The following is an 18,812-nucleotide window of genomic DNA, read 5'->3' on the forward strand; positions in this document are numbered from 1 at the left end:
TTATGTAATTACACGTCGCGCGCTTTCGTACGACGCGCCGTGCAGCTCCGGAACTGCCGCTGGAACAGCAGCGGGGGACCGTCGACAGAAAGAAGAAAAACAGATAGACACACGGTCGTCGCTTTTATTTTTGTTCTCTCCCCTCCCCCCTCTCTATCCTTCTTTTTTCTATTCCACGGTTATTCGGTCATCCAGAAGAACATATTTCTTCGTTTACTCTCGGGCTCGGACGCAACGATGCTCTTTCGCTCTCCGTCCCCCCCCTCTCTCTCTCTCTCTCTCTCTCTCTCATCGACTTCCGCAAGAGAGAGCAAAGGAGACGCGCGGCTCCGTCAGGCTCGGCGTGATCGCTCCTGCGGCGATTCAATGTCGCGCCGTTTTAAACGGCAAATGCCGCGCAACAAAGTCCCAGCGAACGCGCGCGCCATCCCCCCGTCCGCGCTCGGCCACCCTCGGCCACCCCCAGCGATGCGAAGCGGGATTAAATATTCACGCATCAAAATGATATCAAACACACACGGAAACGTATACACGGCGAAGCCGCAAATTGGGTGCACAACCGCGAACGAGTAATCATTATACCTTCATCGTTTGAAAGTCCAAACATCCGACGATAATTATTCAGTTAATATCCCATAGAAATTTGAATCGCGCACTCGGCGATCGTATTATCCCCGATAATTCCGCGCGCGTGCGCGCGCGCTCGCGCGCGGCCGGATAAAAATCAGGGAGGAGGAGGAGAAGAAGGGGGCAGGAAAGGGGCACGTGGATTGAAACGGAACGAGCGGCGGCGGCGCTCCGCGGCGAGAAGAGATCGAGCGCCGGCGTTGTTCACGTCGAATATCGACGATCTCGTTCTCGCGGGCTCTTCGCGGGAACGCTCGTACGATTCTCGCGCACGGCGTCGCGACGGCGTGTACTCTGTTGAAATTAAAATCGATACCTGTGCGGTGCTACGAGAGATAGAGAACCGGAGAGAGAGAGAGAGAGAGAGAGAGAGAGAGATACGGTGCGTGGCCGTCGTGGAGTCGGGGTGAGGACAGGAGCGGCGAGGGGTGGCGAGAGGGGGTGGGCGAGGAAGAAATAGAGATAACGTCGGGATTTCATTCGATGCCGCTGGCGCTTGTGAGACCGTTTGTAAAATCGCCGAAGAAGAGGGAGGCGTTTGGATAAATAATCATTCTGCAGAGAGTGCGAATCCTCTTCCTCGCGCTCCGGCAGGCGCGACGAGCGCGGGGGCGGGGCGGGGCGGGAGGGCCGACGACCGATAAGGCGGGCGAATAACGAAGTGGAAGAAGCGAGTCGTAAAGCAGCGGGAATAAATAGTCGAGCGTCAAGAAGAGTCGCCGGCCGAAGTTTGCGAGCGCGCAAATCCTGAGGGAAGTCTTAAACGAGAATTCCGCGTGATCGTCGTCGTCGTCCTCCTCCTCCTTCTTCTTCTTCTCCCTTCGCCGTTTCCCTCCTTTCTTCCGCCATTCCCCTTCCCGAGCCATCCGCTTGCCGACACTCTCCGATTTCGCGCATTCTTCGCGTAATTATTTTATCGTTGCGAAACAGCATCGCTACACCTTCGGAACTTCGCAACGGCCTCCTCCCCCGCCCTCTCTCTCTCTCTCTCTCTCTCGCCACCTTTAGCCCGCAGCCCTGCCGCGCTGACGACGATCGTTCGGCGCACACGGCGACGCGGCAGGATAGATAAATATAAAAGGACGTCTTGTGTCTTCCATATTTCCATAATTAATAAATAAGCCGGGAATATAGAGGCTACGCACGCGGAGAATCGGGGAAAGTGTTAATAATGCAGCGTGATCGATATTCAACGGTCTCCCGAAGGCGGGGCTCGAATAATTGATACTCGATAGGGACGGGAATAGAAAAGGTTCGGAGTCATTCGGGAAAGTGAAGCGTAAAGAAATGCGAGTACACACATACACACACGAGCGCGCACGCACGCACGCTCGCACACAGTCGCGGCGAGATATAACCGCAAAATATTATTTCGGCGGCGGGAGCGCGTTAAACGTTCGGCGAACCGCCGGCTCATTGATGACCCTTTAAAGCGCCCTTAAAACAGAAGAAAGTCGAACGAAATTCTGAATGGGAGGTGGAGGAAAGTGCGAAGCCGCAGCGAGAATAAGCGGGCTGCTGGGCTGCGCCCGGTGAGAATTTACGAGCGACACTTTTCCCACCAGAAATTCCCGGGATATTCGCCGGCGCCGTCTCATCGCCGAAATCGCGAGCCGCGTTTAGTATACTTAATATACTTCCCGCCCTCGCTTCTTCTTCTTTTTATCGGCGTGTCTCGTTCGTGTAATTTGTTCCCAGTGGTGGTTAGAAAATAAAAATTTCCTCTCTCTCTCTCTCTCTCTCTCTCTCTCTGAATACATAGCGTGAATGAAGGTCGTTGGCATGTGGATAAATAATTTGCGAATCATCGCGTGAAAATGTTGATTAATCTGTGCTAATCAATTTTGGACGTTTCCATTAACATTTGTACACACGCAGGAGCTATTGCACGGATAATGATGTAATTGTTCTGCGTTAAAAATAATCGTCCATCGCTTCCTACTAAACGGTTCTACTATGCGATATAATCACGCTTTAACTCTCGGCGATATAAGCTCGTGTGGGGGGAAAAGTCGCGGAGAACGAAACGTTCGGGTGCTCCTCCCACGCACGGACGATAAAATCAACCCGGAAGCCGCCGAAAGCGTCAATACACGCGAGTCATGTTTCCTCGACGTCCTTTGTGCCCGCGAAGAGAGCCGACGCTCTACGAGCGGATCGATCTTTACGAGATCGTCATCCGCTGCCTCCGTAATTTTTACGTTTACGCAACGACGCGGGCTGCGTTTCCCTCCTCCTCCGCCGCGCGTTTCAGCGGTGGAACGTATCCGCTTGCGGGGAGGAAACCCCTGGCGTGATGGGGTCCGCCGCAGACGCGATATTCATACGGAATAACATTCAGTTTCCTGGCCGTCGCGGAATTTACGAGGAAGACGAACCGCGTTCGTCGGGAGGGAATTCGCCGACTGGCGATAGGAATAAATAGCATAGAGTATATGCGCGACGCGACAATTCCGATTTACGACTAATACAGCCCGGCGGAAATCTCGAACGACAGTATCCACGCACGTTCGTCCTTTATCCCTGCCGCCGGGAATGGTCCCTTGCGTTTATCGCATCGCGAACTGTCCCGAAAGCGCAGTTCGACTTCCTAAAAAAGGGAAGTGAAAGAAGGAGGGAACGAGGAGAAGGGAAGAAAGAAAGAGAGACCGGAGCGGCAACTTCTGAACTTTCTCGCTTCGCGAGCTTCTCCGCAAGAACAGAATTTTCACCAATAGGCCATCCTTCGGAGGCTTAAAGCGACTCTCGTGTCTCTCCGTTGCTAAATCCGAAATCGTCCGAAAAAGTCGGAGAAGCCGCGCGGTTGAAAATTGCTTTCCGATCGATTTAACGTATCGACAGTCGAGGAGCGATACAAGTCACGCCCGCAAAGATGATCATCTTCGAACTTTTGGCCTGGCAGAGACCGAATTTTCAATGGACTTGTGGAAACTCGTGTTTGTAAAAGTACTTTGAATGGTCTCAAATAAATGTATCATCCTCAAGTGGATGTTCACCGACGGAGAAATTTCATGGCGAGAAACTTTGGCATAATGTTGTATGTGCGCTGATAATATTACTACGACAATTAATCACTGGCTTTCGGAAATTCATCCAGAGAAATTTTTTTCTTTTTTCCTCTGAGAATTCGCGTCTGAAAATGAGGATATTTTCCGGAAAGACTCGATAAAAGCGACGTTCTTGGCGTCACTCGAGGTGAATGTTCAAAGCACAGAAAAGCATCATCTCTCGGTTATCAATGTACGTATTTCTTTTCTTTCCTTTTTTTTTTCTAGACAACAATATTTCCTTACCGCGAAAGTTGGCCCATTTCACGGAGCGGAGTTTGAGAAGCGCCGCATTAGAGCGGCGCGACGGCGAAAACGTCGCCCGGCGCCGAATTTCGGCCGCAGGAACTCGGCGCGAGGGCGAGTCCGCAGGCCGCGCGCAAGAACTTTCGTCCTGGGGGTTCCGCAATTTCGTCCTTATTGCCGCGGGCAAGAACGACGCGTTTGGACCGGTAATTAAGGAACAAAGCCCGTCGGCGCACACCGAGCCGCGGTTGCGGTCCGCGGCGGTTCCGCGCGGAAAAAAAATGTTTACGTTAAATTCGACGGACGGATAGAATAACACGAATAACAAAAGCGGAGAGACAACGCGTCCGGTGTTTGCGTTCGATTCGTTCGCGAGCTCATATAAACCGCGGTGTAATATCGGCCGAAAGTGGAAAGTGCTGGAAACGATACGAATCCGTACGCGTGCGGTAAACGACGCGAAAGATCGCTCCCCTTAAGTACCCTCGAATACAGTCTGACCTAAAAAGAACCTTGTCCATCTTTATGGTCGGTTCTGGGGCTGTGGCAACTGGAGGGACTTGGCCGAGATAAAAGATTATCGTCGGAGGATCAAAATGTCCCGCGGACACAATCTCCGCTAAGTCTGCTCGCGAAGATACACCGGCCGAAACTGGATTGGGAGATCCTATCAAGATGAATGCGTCCCGACTGTGTGACCGAGTCGCACCTCATCGTGAAAATAAATTAATAATATATACGCGCGAAGCTAAGCACAAAACTGACTTTGTCGAGCAGGTCGGATATCTGAGATTTTGCTAGCTTGCGGAAAGATTTCGATCTATCCGCAACGTCTTGCGTCGGAAGTGAGTCAAGTAGCATTTAGCGACAGGGCAGTTTGGCTTTGCTTCTTCGTTAACTACTGTCTACTGTTGAAGAAGCGAAAGAGAGCAGCTCTGGTGAGATATAGATGATTTAGTAATTCCGGATTGGAAACAGCGGATCTCTATTTAAGTTGGCCGGAAATCTTGATAATTTAGACTGAATTTTCTGATAATCTCAAACTCAAATTTCTGTTTCAGTCCATTCAACCGAACGTTCTTCTCCGTGGAGACCAAGATATCAGAGTATCTGCAGGAAAGGCAAACAACACTTCCGTTTCGCTGGAATCGCGGATGAGGAGGAGGCGGCTTCACTTTTCAAGCGGTTTACCGACTCCGGCGGCCTTTTCAGCAACGGATACGAGATTGTCAGCTTTGAAATTTCATTACTGCCCGTGAGGAGCCCAAAATGGACCAAAGATGGAAGATGGCCTCGTAAATCGGAGCGAATCTATCGACAGAAACAATTCTCCGTTGTTCGAAGTATCACCGTTTACTGCACTGCGCTTGATTGCGCATGTTGCGCGAGCCAAACAATTCGACACGCTCTCGCGACCTCGCGTCTCGAAATCTGCTCGAAGTAAATCGAAGGAACCGCGTCGTTCGGCAGGAATAATCCTTCGTCGCGAAATATCAGCGCTCTCTCGTCAGTTTGTTTCGCGCCGTACGGCTTCGCCAAGATATCATGCGTCGTTAATTACATTATCAAATCACATCGCGCCGCTCGTCCTTTTGTCCGAGAAGCGTGCGTTCTCAATTAGCGAGCGTCCACATTCGTCAAAGGCGGAGGAGGGACGTCATTAACGGAGCGCGCCGACGGCGACGGCGACGGCGAAGACGCCGAGAGAACGGACGGGAGAGTTATCCGATACGCCGTTCTAGCCGGGGCTTAACAGTCTACAAAATGGATAGCATATTGAATTCGTCACACACAGGAGTATATGTTTCACGCGCGCAAAAAACAACGGGCTCCCGTCAAGAGCACTATGGGAAAACGATCGTGCAGAGTGCGCGCGCGCGCGTACGTAAAAAAAAAAAAAAGAAGCGAAAAAAGAGAAACAAGTATCCGGGAGAGCGAGAGACCAAACATTTCGATTAACGAAGTGCTCGGGCACAGCGATGCGGAAGCAGCTATCCCCGCGTTTGATAGATTCAGCTAGAAATTCGACCGACACTTACGACGATTTGCGCGACGAGATCGATAAAACAGAGCATGAGAAAAAGAGACAAGAAAAGGAAAGCGTCGAGAGTCAATTTTAATCGCGAGCTCTCTTCGCTCGCTGCGCGCGATCGACTTCAGATGACGGCTCGGACGAGTATTACGAAGCGTTCGGGTTTCATCCGCTACGCGAACGAAGGAACACGACGGGATAGCTGCTCCTACATTCTCCTGCACACGGAGAAAACCCTCATTGGGTAATATCGCGTAACCGGGATCCGCTTGTATGACGAATTTATCACTTGTATCACGCGGTGTGATTCATTGTTTCTCCCGATATTTTTGACTTTACAATACGAAGATGTATGTCGTACGTAAGACAGTTTCTTGCGCTACCTCCAAGTTTTGAATAGTAGTAACGAGTAGTACATCCCTGCCTGGCAAGCTCTTCCGGGACTTTTTCGAGCTACGAATTGCGCTGGATTGTCAGCAAGGAGATACCAATGCCGAGACACGAATCTTGACGCTCTACTTCCTCTCTACTTGCTGTTATTTTCCAAATACGAATATTTTTTCAACTGCCAACACAGAATGTACGTATACATTCAAAATACATGTATATATATATATATATATATTTTTCTTTTATATTGAAAAATTAAATATTCCAATTTCGCAGCCAGAGCAACAGGAAAGTACATATAGTATGTACCTCGGCATTGGTATTTTTATCTCACAACATTTCCAGAAAAATTCCCCCCGCGTATGCGCGACGTCGAGAAAGAAAGGGAGGAGCTCGAAATTATGCTGTTCACATTATCGTTACTCTTGCGTTAAATAATTCGTGCGATAAATGCGCGTACGAGCGTAGCGGGCAGTCATACGGATAATTAATTTTTACGTTTGGACCGGACAAAGAAAGAGAGGGAGAAGATAGGGGGCGATAGCGGGAGGGGGGAGGGGAAGAGAGCGGTCCCGTCGAGAAGCGTTTCTCACGGCCGACTCCTATTTTTCTCCTCTCCGTCCTCGCGCGCGTCTTTCTCTACATTACGGCCGAGTGACAGCGAAAAGAGGAAATAAAAAATAGCGAATGTAACTTAAGTATTATATACCGAGGAAAGGAGAGAAATTCGCTGGGTGACGGTAACGCGAGCTTCGTCTAGATACTCAAGACGTAGTCCGGGAGTTATAATTGCCAACGCGACACTTCCCGCCGCGGCGGAGAGAAAGAAAGAAAGGTCCCCCCTTCTCTCCCGCGGGGGTGGAGGCGAGGGAGGCGAGCAGAAGGGAAGAAAAAGGGTGGAAGGCGGGAGGAGCGAGCGGACGAAGAGGAAAAAAAAAATTAGAGAAAGAAAAAAGAAACGCTTCATCCGTTCCCGTCCGCGTCCGTTCGTCGAACATACGACGTACGTACGGTATGTGCGGACGTGGATCCATGAAGGCCCATCGACACGCATCGCAGAAAGGGGACGATGACGGTTACACGGCGGATAATAAAAACCGCGATAGAGCCGAGGCGGAAAGCCTGGTTTATTCAATACAACGAGGATGAGCCAATCGGCCCTTTCACCCCGACCGGCTTTTTCCGCGCACTCCCCCGAACGTGCCGAGTGCGCGCAGGGCGAGGGACGAGAACGGCCACCGCCGCCCTTCGTGCCGCCCCTCTGCCCGCTGCACCCCCGTCTCCCGTCGTTCCCTCCCCCCTGCCTCCAGCCCCCGCGGTCCGTCCGTCTCTTTGCTCTCGTTTGCGCGCGACCGGCGGCAACTGTAATTGCCCTCTTCCGGACCGGCTCGACGTTCGACCGTGGCCGCTTTTACGACGGCCGATATGACCGGTTTTACGATTTTCCGTTCGTACGGCCAAGAGGGCGAAATCAGCCGCGGAAGCCGTTAAGCCGCGAACGAGCTAAACGTCGGGCTAAACGCGCCGCTGCGCGCGCCTCCCGTCAAGGGGAAGCAGCGATAATTGATACCGGGGCCAGATAAAATGTTCGATATCGCGGCCGTTTACGACGCCTTTACGTGCCTTTACGTGGTCGTCGACACGGCACGACACGACGCGATCCGCGAGGCACGGAAATCTCGCCGATCAAACGGGGGATGCGTGTCAAAGGTGCCGGATGCGGCGCAGCCCCGAGTCGCATGTTCGCGGAGCGATTAAAAGTAACGAGAACGAGTTATGGAGAGAGCGGTCCGTTTCTCTCTCTCTCTCTCTCTCTCTCTCTCTCTCTCTCTCTCTCTCTCTCCCCCCCCCCCTGCCCCGACCTCGAGCGTATTTTACTCAATCCCGCCACTCTCCCTCCGATGACCCCGCGAAGGAATCGGGGCTCGGGTATTTTCACGCTGTGTAATATTCCCTCCATTACACATCTGGAAAATTTCGTTACGCGGAACAACGCCGGCCAGCCAGTCAACCCGGCCGTCCCCGCGGACGTATTCGGTTCTCGATCTGCCATGTTACATACCGTGTCCGTCCAATTGCCCGCTCTCGTAGCGAGCGAGATTTGCGAAACGGGGAAAAAAGAGGAAGAAATGAAATAAAAAGAGGAAGGAGGAAACAAAACAAAACGCGCGCGATCGACGTTTTACCGACACCTGTCAGACAGAAAATAACTCTTGTCATTGTTTTGGTAGTCAGCAGTCGTGCCGATTCTAAAATTGTTATGTCATAGATACCGTATCGAGCGTGTAACTCGGACATCGTGCCCCACGCGGCCACGTGATGACCAATTTGTACGTCATACGTGTGTCTCGTCGCGTCTCGCCGTACGAGAGAGAAAGAGAGGAGGAGCCATTGTCGAAGATTTAATCCAACAAATATCGCGCGTGTTCAACGCCAAATTCCGTTCTCTCTCCCCCATCCCCACCTCTCTTTCTTTCTCAGCAACGCAACTCCACCGATCAACCGACCGACCGACCGACCGACCGAAACCGGAAACTGCCAGCAGCGTCCAACGGTCGCTTTTACCTCGTATCTCTCGTCCAAGTGTAACTATCGCAAACGCGTCGCCGGCCAATAACGCTCTTCTCATCTCGCAGTTCTCGTCTACAAATCGAATTAGAGACTCTGGCGAAAACACGAGACGGCGCACACGGTGCGCCAGCGCGACCGCTCGCTCCCCTTCTTCTGGAGGAGGATGAAAAACTTCCTCCCCACGCACGGTATTACCACGACGCCGGAGGATACATCAAGGTACATCAAGAGCTTTCTTTTGACCGCAGCTTTTTTCCGACGAGGAGTCGAGGTTTCCAGCAAACGTTGGAAAAACGCCATCTCCGTTGCGCGGCGAATTTCATAATTTACGACGTGCCTTCGCGAATCGAGTCGCTCTCAAAAAGCACATCCTATTAATATTTATACACGGAGAACATTTTTATTGAATAATATATCATACCGTGCATCGCGTATCACCGTAAAATACACCCGTACGCCAAGGTCCAAATTTACAGAAAAACCAATTAACATTTTCTCCGGGTACCCTCTTAATTATGTAGTATTAAAATTTATGATTTGGCCTCAAGAATTGTTACGATAATACGCCCTAAGTTTTGTTAACTTATCGACTTTTAAAAATTTCAAAATCATCAAATTAACAAAAGTCAGGACGCTATTGTAACAATATATTCTTGAGACCAAGTAGAGTAAAAAGGTTTGGTAGCACTTTTTCTTCCGACGAATAGCGAGATAAATGTAAGTTAAATGTTGAAAAAGTTATCAAGTTAAATATCTCAAAAAATATTATGCAATTAAAAAATGTTTCAGACAAAAGTTGTTAAAATTATTTGTCTCCGTTGAAACCATATAACTATTGCTCGAAATATTTTTCCGTACCTTCCATATTTCACGAGATATTTGCCTGGGACATTTAAAATGAAACACCCTGTATAAATCCTATATTTTTCATTTATGTGCGTCTAAAATTTTAGTCTTTATGAGTATTATATTGTGCGTTTGTATTATTTTATATCATGCTACATTGTAACACATCGTATTGTACATAAAATATATTTTATATATTATATAATGTACTAAAACTGTATGTATTATAAAATGTATTAAAAAGTTACAATAAAAAAGCATTTAAATGTGAACTTAGTGCTTCATTATTTATCTTGTCCACTCATCACACATTCCTTATATCTAACTACCTAAATATCTAAAGTCCTTCAAATTTCCCGCCATAAATACGGGAGTAGCTCCTCGCTCATTATATTCTCCTGATATTAAAGTGTAAAATTTCCGTAAAACGGAATATTCGAGATTCGGAGTTTTAGCAGATCTAGAAATTTCTCATTTTCTCAGTTTTCGGATCTTTGTATCAAGGACACATGATAACCGAAGAGGTATCCCGGATTTCTGGCGGGAATCTAAGAATTCCTCATTTTCTCAGTTTTCGGATCTTTGTATCAGGAACACATGATGACCGAAGAGGTATCCCGGATTTCTGGCGGGAATCTAGAAATTTCTCATTTTCTCAGTTTTCGGATCTTTGTATCAAGGACACATGATAACCGAAGAGGTATCCCGGATTTCTGGCGGGAATCTAGAAATTTCTCATTTTCTCAGTTTTCGGATCTTTGTATCAAGGACACATGATAACCGAAAAGGTATTCCGGATTTCTGGCGGGAATCTAGGAATTTCTCATTTTCTCAGTTTTCGGATCTTTGTATCAAGGACACATGATAACCGAAGAGGTATTCCGGATTTCTGGCGGGAATCTAGAAATTCCTCATTTTCTCAGTTTTCGGATTTTTGTATCAGGGACACATGATAACCGAAGAGGTATCCCGGATTTCTGGCGGGAATCTAGAAATTTCTCATTTTCTCAGTTTTCGGATCTTTGTATCAAGGACACATGATAACCGAAGAGGTATTCCGGATTTCTGGCGGGAATCTAGGAATTTCTCATTTTCTCAGTTTTCGGATCTTTGTATCAAGGACACATGATAACCGAAGAGGTATTCCGGATTTCTGGCGGGAATCTAGAAATTCCTCATTTTCTCAGTTTTCGGATTTTTGTATCAGGGACACATGATAACCGAAGAGGTATCCCGGATTTCTGGCGGGAATCTAGAAATTTCTCATTTTCTCAGTTTTCGGATCTTTGTATCAAGGACACATGATAACCGAAGAGGTATTTCGGATTTCTGGCGGGAATCTAGAAATTTCTCATTTTCTCAGTTTTCGGATCTTTGTATCAAGGACACATGATAACCGAAGAGGTATTCCGGATTTCTGGCGGGAATCTAGAAATTCCTCATTTTCTCAGTTTTCGGATTTTTGTATCAGGGACACATGATAACCGAAGAGGTATCCCGGATTTCTGGCGGGAATCTAGAAATTTCTCATTTTCTCAGTTTTCGGATCTTTGTATCAAGGACACATGATAACCGAAGAGGTATTCCGGATTTCTGGCGGGAATCTAGAAATTTCTCATTTTCTCAGTTTTCGGATCTTTGTATCAAGGACACATGATAACCGAAGAGGTATTCCGGATTTCTGGCGGGAATCTAGGAATTCCTCATTTTCTCAGTTTTCGGATTTTTGTATCAGGGACACATGATAACCGAAGAGGTATCCCGGATTTCTGGCGGGAATTTAGAAATTTCTGATTTTCTCAGTTTTCGAATCTTTGTATCAGGGACACATGATAACCGAAGAGGTATCCCGGATTTCTGGCGGGAATCTAAGAATTCCTCATTTTCTCAGTTTTCGAATCTTTGTATCAGGGACACATGATAACCGAAGAGATATCCCGGATTTTCTGGCGGGAATCTAGGAATTCCTCATTTTCTCAGTTTTCGGATTTTTGTATCAGGGACACATGATAACCGAAGAGGTATCCCGGATTTCTGGCGGGAATCTAGAAATTTCTCATTTTCTCAGTTTTCGGATCTTTGTATCAAGGACACATGATAACCGAAGAGGTATTCCGGATTTCTGGCGGGAATCTAGGAATTCCTCATTTTCTCAGTTTTCGGATTTTTGTATCAGGGACACATGATAACCGAAGAGGTATCCCGGATTTCTGGCGGGAATCTAGGAATTTCTCATTTTCTCAGTTTTCGAATCTTTGTATCAGGGACACATGATAGCCGAAGAGGTATCCCGGATTTCTGGCGGGAATCTAGGAATTCCTCATTTTCTCAGTTTTCGGATATTTGTATCAGGAACATATGATAACCGAAGAGATATCCCGGATTTCTGGCGGGAATCTAGGAATTCCTCATTTTCTCAGTTTTCGGATTTTTGTATCAGGAACACATGATAACCGAAGAGGTATTCCGGATTTTTGGCGGGAAATGTGAAAATGATAGATTTCTTATTTCTCAATTTTTATATTATCAAAGTGGCACATGTAGGAAAATACATTTGAGGAGGATTTAATAAAATAAAAGAATTTTTAATTATATTGAATATTATATTTTTATTTTTCTAATGTACATGTACAAAATAATTATGTTTGTATATATAATATTTATAATATATTAGAATACGATATGAGATAATATAATTTTAATTAGTACAATATAATATAATATAATGATATAATAATATAATAAAAATAATATAAATATTAATAATATAATAAAGTTAGTACAATTTTAGTTAATACAATGCAAAATATATATGTATATATATATATATTTATATACATATTTATATATACAATATATATACAAGGTGTCCCATGTCAAATGCAAATATCTCGAAAAATATAGAAGATACGGGAAAATGTTTCGGATAAAAGCTGCACGGTTTAAAACGGGACATTCTGTATATATTTGTAATATAATTTTAAATAAAACCAATTAATATCAAAGCTACAATTTATATAATATAATTCTGAACGAAACATATATATTCCGGCCGGGCAAGCTGGTACGAAACTTTCTCAATGTACGAGAAAGAACCTTAACATCTCCTGCAGAAATTCTCCTCGTGTATAAACGATGGGCGCACACGGTGGCGTCGGGGAGACTCGAACGTCCAAGGAAGATTAGCGCGCCGCAAGCCAAGTAAGTGATGATCCTCGATTTCACCCTCTCTCCGTTTCGACGTTCGCTCGGCAAAAGGCGACGATTAGTGATGGGGATGCATCACAGCGGACAAACCCCGAGACCTCGCGGGTTAACAATCACTACACGAGCACAGATGTCCTTCCCCTGCCACTTCGCCAACGGCCCTCTCCGCGAGGCCCCGGAGAGGCCGGCACAATCGCGGAAGCTGTCGCGCCGAAATGTATCGCACCCCGTGGAGATCGTCGCGCCGAGTATTACCGATAGCGTATCTCCCGAACGAATGCATATGCAGAGCCGCACGGCGCACCTGGGGCACATTTTGCGCCTTAGATTATATTCAAAAAGTAAGTGTAAGCTCTACATATAGAACTATATTTCACGAAACGGGACGCCGGGAAAAATAGGTCGTCGCTCTTATCTCGGCGCGCATTATAGATATAACCTTTTCAGACATGACAAATGACAGTAATGGACGGCTCTCGCTGGTAGACCGGGTCGGGGGTGCGGAGAATTTACGAGAAACAACGACGTCGGGGATTTCCCGCGCCGTACGAGGAGGAACGTGCGCGAGCTAACTGCTCGGCCTGCCCTCTCCGCCCTTCGCCTTCGGTGCTGAAGCCGCTCTAGTCGGCAGGCTGATCAATTAATTCGTCGGAATCAGCCGTCGTGTGTTTGTCGCGGCGGTCTCGTTCGTCGTCACCTTGTTCGTTTCATCCCCTAACGAGATGTAAATTCCGACGGCCGCCGGGCCGCTCGAGCGAGAAGAGAGCGTGTTGCGTCGTCTACGCCGCCTCGGGAATGACCAATTAAAGTGTTAATTAAGACGACGCGCTCGGCGACGTCAGCCCCCGGCTCGTCCATTGACACGCTCGATTGGTCGCCTCTTCGCGAGCGCCTCCCGATCGAAATCTATTCGATCTCCTCCACCCCCCCCACCCCCCGCCAATTCGAGTCGTCGCGAGAAAAAGATCGCCACCGCCACCGCCACCACCGCGGCAGAATATTCACTTCCAAAGCACTCAGCCGGCTCGGCTCGCTAGATTTATGACCGGCTGAAAGCGAACCATCGTCGATCCGCGTTCCCTGTACGGATATTATATTTCACGGTCAAACGTCATTACCGCGCTCGCCCCGCGCCTCGGCGGCTCGGATGTATTGGGAACGTCAGAGTCATAACATTTTTCTTGCTCGCGAAAAAACCACCTCCTCTTTTTCCTACTCTTTCTCTCTCTCTCTCTCTCTCTCTCCCTCTCTCTTCCTCTAACTCTCTTTGTTCTCGCGTTCCGGCTCTTTCGCTCGACCTCTCGCTCGATCTCTCGAAAAGTCATACGGATCTTTGTTATACGGGCCTGTAACGCGAGACCCTCCCCCCTCCTGCCCTCAAAACAATATCCTTCCGCATTGAATTATTTCGAAATCACAAAGCTGCCATATGCGCGCCTCGACAACGGCGTTCAATTGATGATGACAATGAACGAATCAGCCGCGTCTTAATTGAGGAAACGGAACTTCTGATGCTCGCGAAGCCCAAATTCGCTTTTGAGGAAGAAATTGGAAATTCCGTCTCCTCCGGCCAGAAAATGCGCGCGTCAAGCCGAGTTGCGAGTTGCTGATAAGCTCCAACCGTGTCTGATCCTTCTAGTTTTTACGGAGAGAGATTTTCACTTACATACCTACGGTATTTTCTCAGAAATGACGAAAGTAACGTGTTCAATGGCACGACAGTTTGACCTTGTTCATTCACTGAACGAGTCAAAGGGAATAACTGCACGGGCTTAACAAATAAACTTCCAAGATACTGAGCAACCGTGTAAATTGTCGTCGTTACAAGCGCGCTTGTTGTAACCACGAGACGCTCCGGTATTTGTCACTTACTTTCAACGCTACTCGAAACTCGTCGCAGCCGAGCGATACACGGAGCGCAGAACAAGGACACGCAATCAAGACGAGTATGGGCCCGTGTGAGCCGATTTAGCCGGCAAAACGGGCGCAATGGTCCCAGACAGGCACACCGCCGCTAATTGTAACATTCATCTTGCACCGCACCCGGCGACTCTTTCTCTCGAGGAAAAAGCGCGCGGAAGCAGCAACGCGAGCGCGGCCGCGCGCGCGCGCGAACAGAGTCGGTATGAATGCTAACAGAGTTTACTCTAACGGCGCGACTCGATTTTGCCGAGATACATCGTAAATTAGAAATGCCGCGCGCGACGGAGAGAGATGACATTTCTCCGACGCGCTCGCGTCGGGAAACACGCTCGCGCCGTCTGAAAGAGAAATTCGCGGTCAAAAGAAAGCTCTCCCCCTCTCTCTCTCTCTCTCTCTCTCTCTCTCTCTCTCTTGACGTACCTTTTCACATGGCGCGGTAATGCCGTGGCGCGCAGGCAGGTAGCTAGGTAGACAGGCAGACAGGCAGGCAGGTGAGAGGCCTCGAGAAATTTTTCCGCTATTCGCATAACCCCGACGGGCGGCGGCGGCGAGCGATACGCTTGAAATGCAGCGATGATTGTTTATGACGGCGATTTAATTAAGCTCAGTGTTAATTGAACGTACGTGTTCGGAACGACTAACGAATCACGGTCGCATCTGCGTGCCGGATTAGCACAGGGCGCCCCCTTCCCTTCCCCGCCCCCACCCCCGAGCGTAGATAGCCGCCGCCCCTGCGGCCTCGCGGCTAAGAAGCGTGTGTCGCGCGCGCGCATGAATATGGTTAGTAATTAACCGCGATTGTCGAGCGAGCGCGAGCCGCCGCGCCGCGCCGCGCGCTTTATCGACGCGAATCCTCGCGCGCCATGAGCCGCGTCCGTGAGGCGTGGAATATTTGCACCGGGACTATCGCGGATCGGGGCGGGGGGGGGGAGGGGGCAGACAAGTTGGGGAAAGTAATATTGATACCGGGTCGATTGTTTTGGAACTGCGAGCGAAACACGAGGCAACGATGAGGCAGCGAAGCTCCTCGAGCGGATTACACGCACGTGCAAACAGACCGACGCGGGGATTCTTTCTCTTCTTCTTCTTCTTTCTTTCTTTCTTTCTTTCTTTCTTTCTTTTTTTTCTTCTCATCGGTCAATTTCGCACGGACGAAATTGCTCCGACGGGATCTTGATTGAAACGTTTAATCCTCTTGTAATCCTTTGGCGATTGCGCATGTCTACTCTCGGCCACCGGAGCGCTCGCTCTACGTGCTCGCTCGTACGTTAATATCGAGCCTGCTTCGGAAGAATCGACGGTCGCCGAGTGTCGGGAACTCGCTTAGACTCTCGCCCACATCTGGCCGAGTCGAAATTTTAATCCCACTCTCGACCTCAATATCCGCTAATTTAATACTTTCAAGTCTACATCGACCAATTTTGATTCTATTCAACCGACCAACGTTATCGAGAGAGAGAGAGAGAGAGAGAGAGAGAGAGCCCATTAAGAACCTACAAATGGCAAATTGTGCGCGTCTTCTGCGCGTTCACAAGCGCTGAATAGAAAAAATTCAATCCCCATGTCCAGCGGGATCTATTTATGCGCCGTTTCTATTTTCAATCTGGACTATTTAACACCTATAGATCCTCGAGGATCGACGGGAACTTAATTTATACAGAAACTCAAGTGTCCCACTCAGAGAGAAAGAGCGCCCCCCCCCCCTCCCAGATGGCAGAAAATACGCGAATCGCTACTAAGTAAGTTTCTCGAGAGGACCACCCTCGGCGAAGTTGTATGTAGGTTAAATACGACCAAAATAAATTGATGCAGAAATGCGGGCATGAAATGAGCTTCAAATGAAATACCTGGAAGACCGGAAGTAGGCTCAAAATGTCGATCGGGCTGGTCCGCAGCAGAGCGCGGCCCCGGAGAGAGGCTCATTCTAACAGCTTGCGCGCAGCGTTAAATGTCGAGGTGCCGCGAGGAGAGGAGGGCAAGGTGTATCAACGAAATCCTGATCCTTCCGCGAGAGAGCCGTCGTTGTCTCCTCTCACTCCCGGCCGCCGGTGGTGCCGAACGCTCCGACGGCAACAATGAGCCTCGGTTCGCGCGCGGCACAATCGCCGCTCCGTCGCAACTCGAACGCACCCCTCCTCCGCCCCCTTCGCGCCCGCGAGAACCCATTGGAGCCGAATCCGCGAGTTATTCGGCGGAGAAGCGGCGGATGTCTGACGCCAGCGCGAACAGACGGCGTGTATAAACTACGTCTAATAACGGTTACCCCCCTCGTTATTCGTCGCTTACACCGAGGGTGGCGAGGGTGGTATAGTGACCAAGTAAACTACCGTCAGGTGTCGAAGTACGTCCTCGTTAGCGGGTTTACAGCTACAACGTCAGCTACCATTGTGCGCCGCAGCCACGTAGCCGCGGCGCGTTGCATGCGACTTCCTCGGCGAACGTCGCGGTCGCCGCGCGCACGGCGCCCTTCCCCCCCCCCGGGCCTTCGGCCGCCCTTCCGCCGCCCGTCTCGCGATATCGCACAACGGCGATATTATCTTGGTAACGACCGCGATATAACGAGAGCCTGCCTGCCTGCCTGCCTGCCATGGCCGCCGCGGACTTTTCCATCCGGCCGGCGCGGAACCGCGCGTGGCCGCGCATTAAAACGGCCCTTCGTCGGACGGACGGACGGACGCGCGTTCCGTGACAATCGTATTTCGCAGTCGCGTTCCCTGCCCTTGCTTCCCGCTTCTTCCTCTCTTTCCTCCCCCTCCGTTCGCCCTCCGCGCGGCGCGCGGCTTAACGACTCCGCGCAGGGTGGGAACTCGTGCGGATTATATCGTCGTCGGCGCGATACGTCGGCTGGGCTGGCAATTGCGAGCTGCGTGTCGCGCGAAGATCCCATCGGCCGCTCCGGCTCGAGTAATGCAACATTTATCCTGACGACTGAGTGAAGTGCGGCAGCAACTCTCTCTCTCTCTCTCTCTCTCTCTCTCCCTCTCTCGCTCTTGCTCTCGCTCGGACCAGCCGGACAGAAATGGGCAGAAGGAGCGGGGGTGCGCTGCAGTTGGGCAAAATACCGGCGGCCGGGCGCGAATATCCCGGCGCTTCGCGAGGTACGACGTGGATATCCCGCAGAGCGGCCATCGGCGGAGCGTTCGGGCCGTCAGGTGTCAGGAGGAATCCGAAACGTTTCCCGGCGTTCGAGCCCGCGCGCGGCTCCTTTGTGCCGCGTCCGCGTCCAAGAGCGAGAGGCGCGCGGCCGCTCGCTCGCTCGCTCGCTCTCGCAGGGAGAACGAGGCGGCAATGCGCGCACCCCCCCCCCCCAGCCACCCCGAATTCCGGCTGAATAGCGTGTCGCGCGAGCGCACGCTGGGACGTAAGACGCGCGCGGATCTCGCAGCGGGCGCGGGGGCGGACGGGAGGAAACGATGTCGGCCGACGAGAACGAGACAAATGGCAAATCGATGCCTCCATTCGCTGCTGCTTCCACCCCCGGGAGCCTTCCGCCTTTCGCCGGGGGGTGGCGGCGGGGCGGGGGGATGTCGCCTAGTCGTTGTCGCTACTAACGTGGGCTGACGGTTATTGTTAGTGAAAATCCGCCGCAAGCTTCCGCGCCACGATCGCTGGTGGAACGCGCGCGCTTCCACCGCACCCCTCCCTACGGCCGTGTACCACCCCCGAGTAGACAAGGACCGTCTGGAGCAGCCTCGAGGAAAACTCCACGGCGGTATCAGAGGCAACCGCCGCCGCCGCCGTTGCGACGTCGTCGGCTCCATTGTGGCAACTTGATTGGTTTGCAGCTTGATACGATACACCCTGCGAGAGCTTCGCGTTATAACCGACGACGACGACGATGACGAGGACGAAGACGACGTCGAGAGATCGGCGGCTGCGCCTCGCGCGGAAGAACGCCTCGTCAATCGTCGGCGCGATCCGAT

General features: G+C 50.2%; 1 protein-coding gene across 2 annotated transcripts in view; it reads right to left on the reverse strand.

The window, feature by feature from the left end:
* LOC105185292 (uncharacterized) overlaps window positions 1-18,812 on the reverse strand; it is a 352,769-nt gene that overhangs the window by 251,521 nt on the left and 82,436 nt on the right. The window lies entirely within an intron of this gene.

The sequence above is a fragment of the Harpegnathos saltator genome, unplaced genomic scaffold (assembly GCF_003227715.2).
Source record: "Harpegnathos saltator strain DR-91 unplaced genomic scaffold, Hsal_v8.6 scaffold139, whole genome shotgun sequence".
NCBI classification, from domain to species: Eukaryota; Metazoa; Arthropoda; class Insecta; order Hymenoptera; family Formicidae; genus Harpegnathos; species Harpegnathos saltator.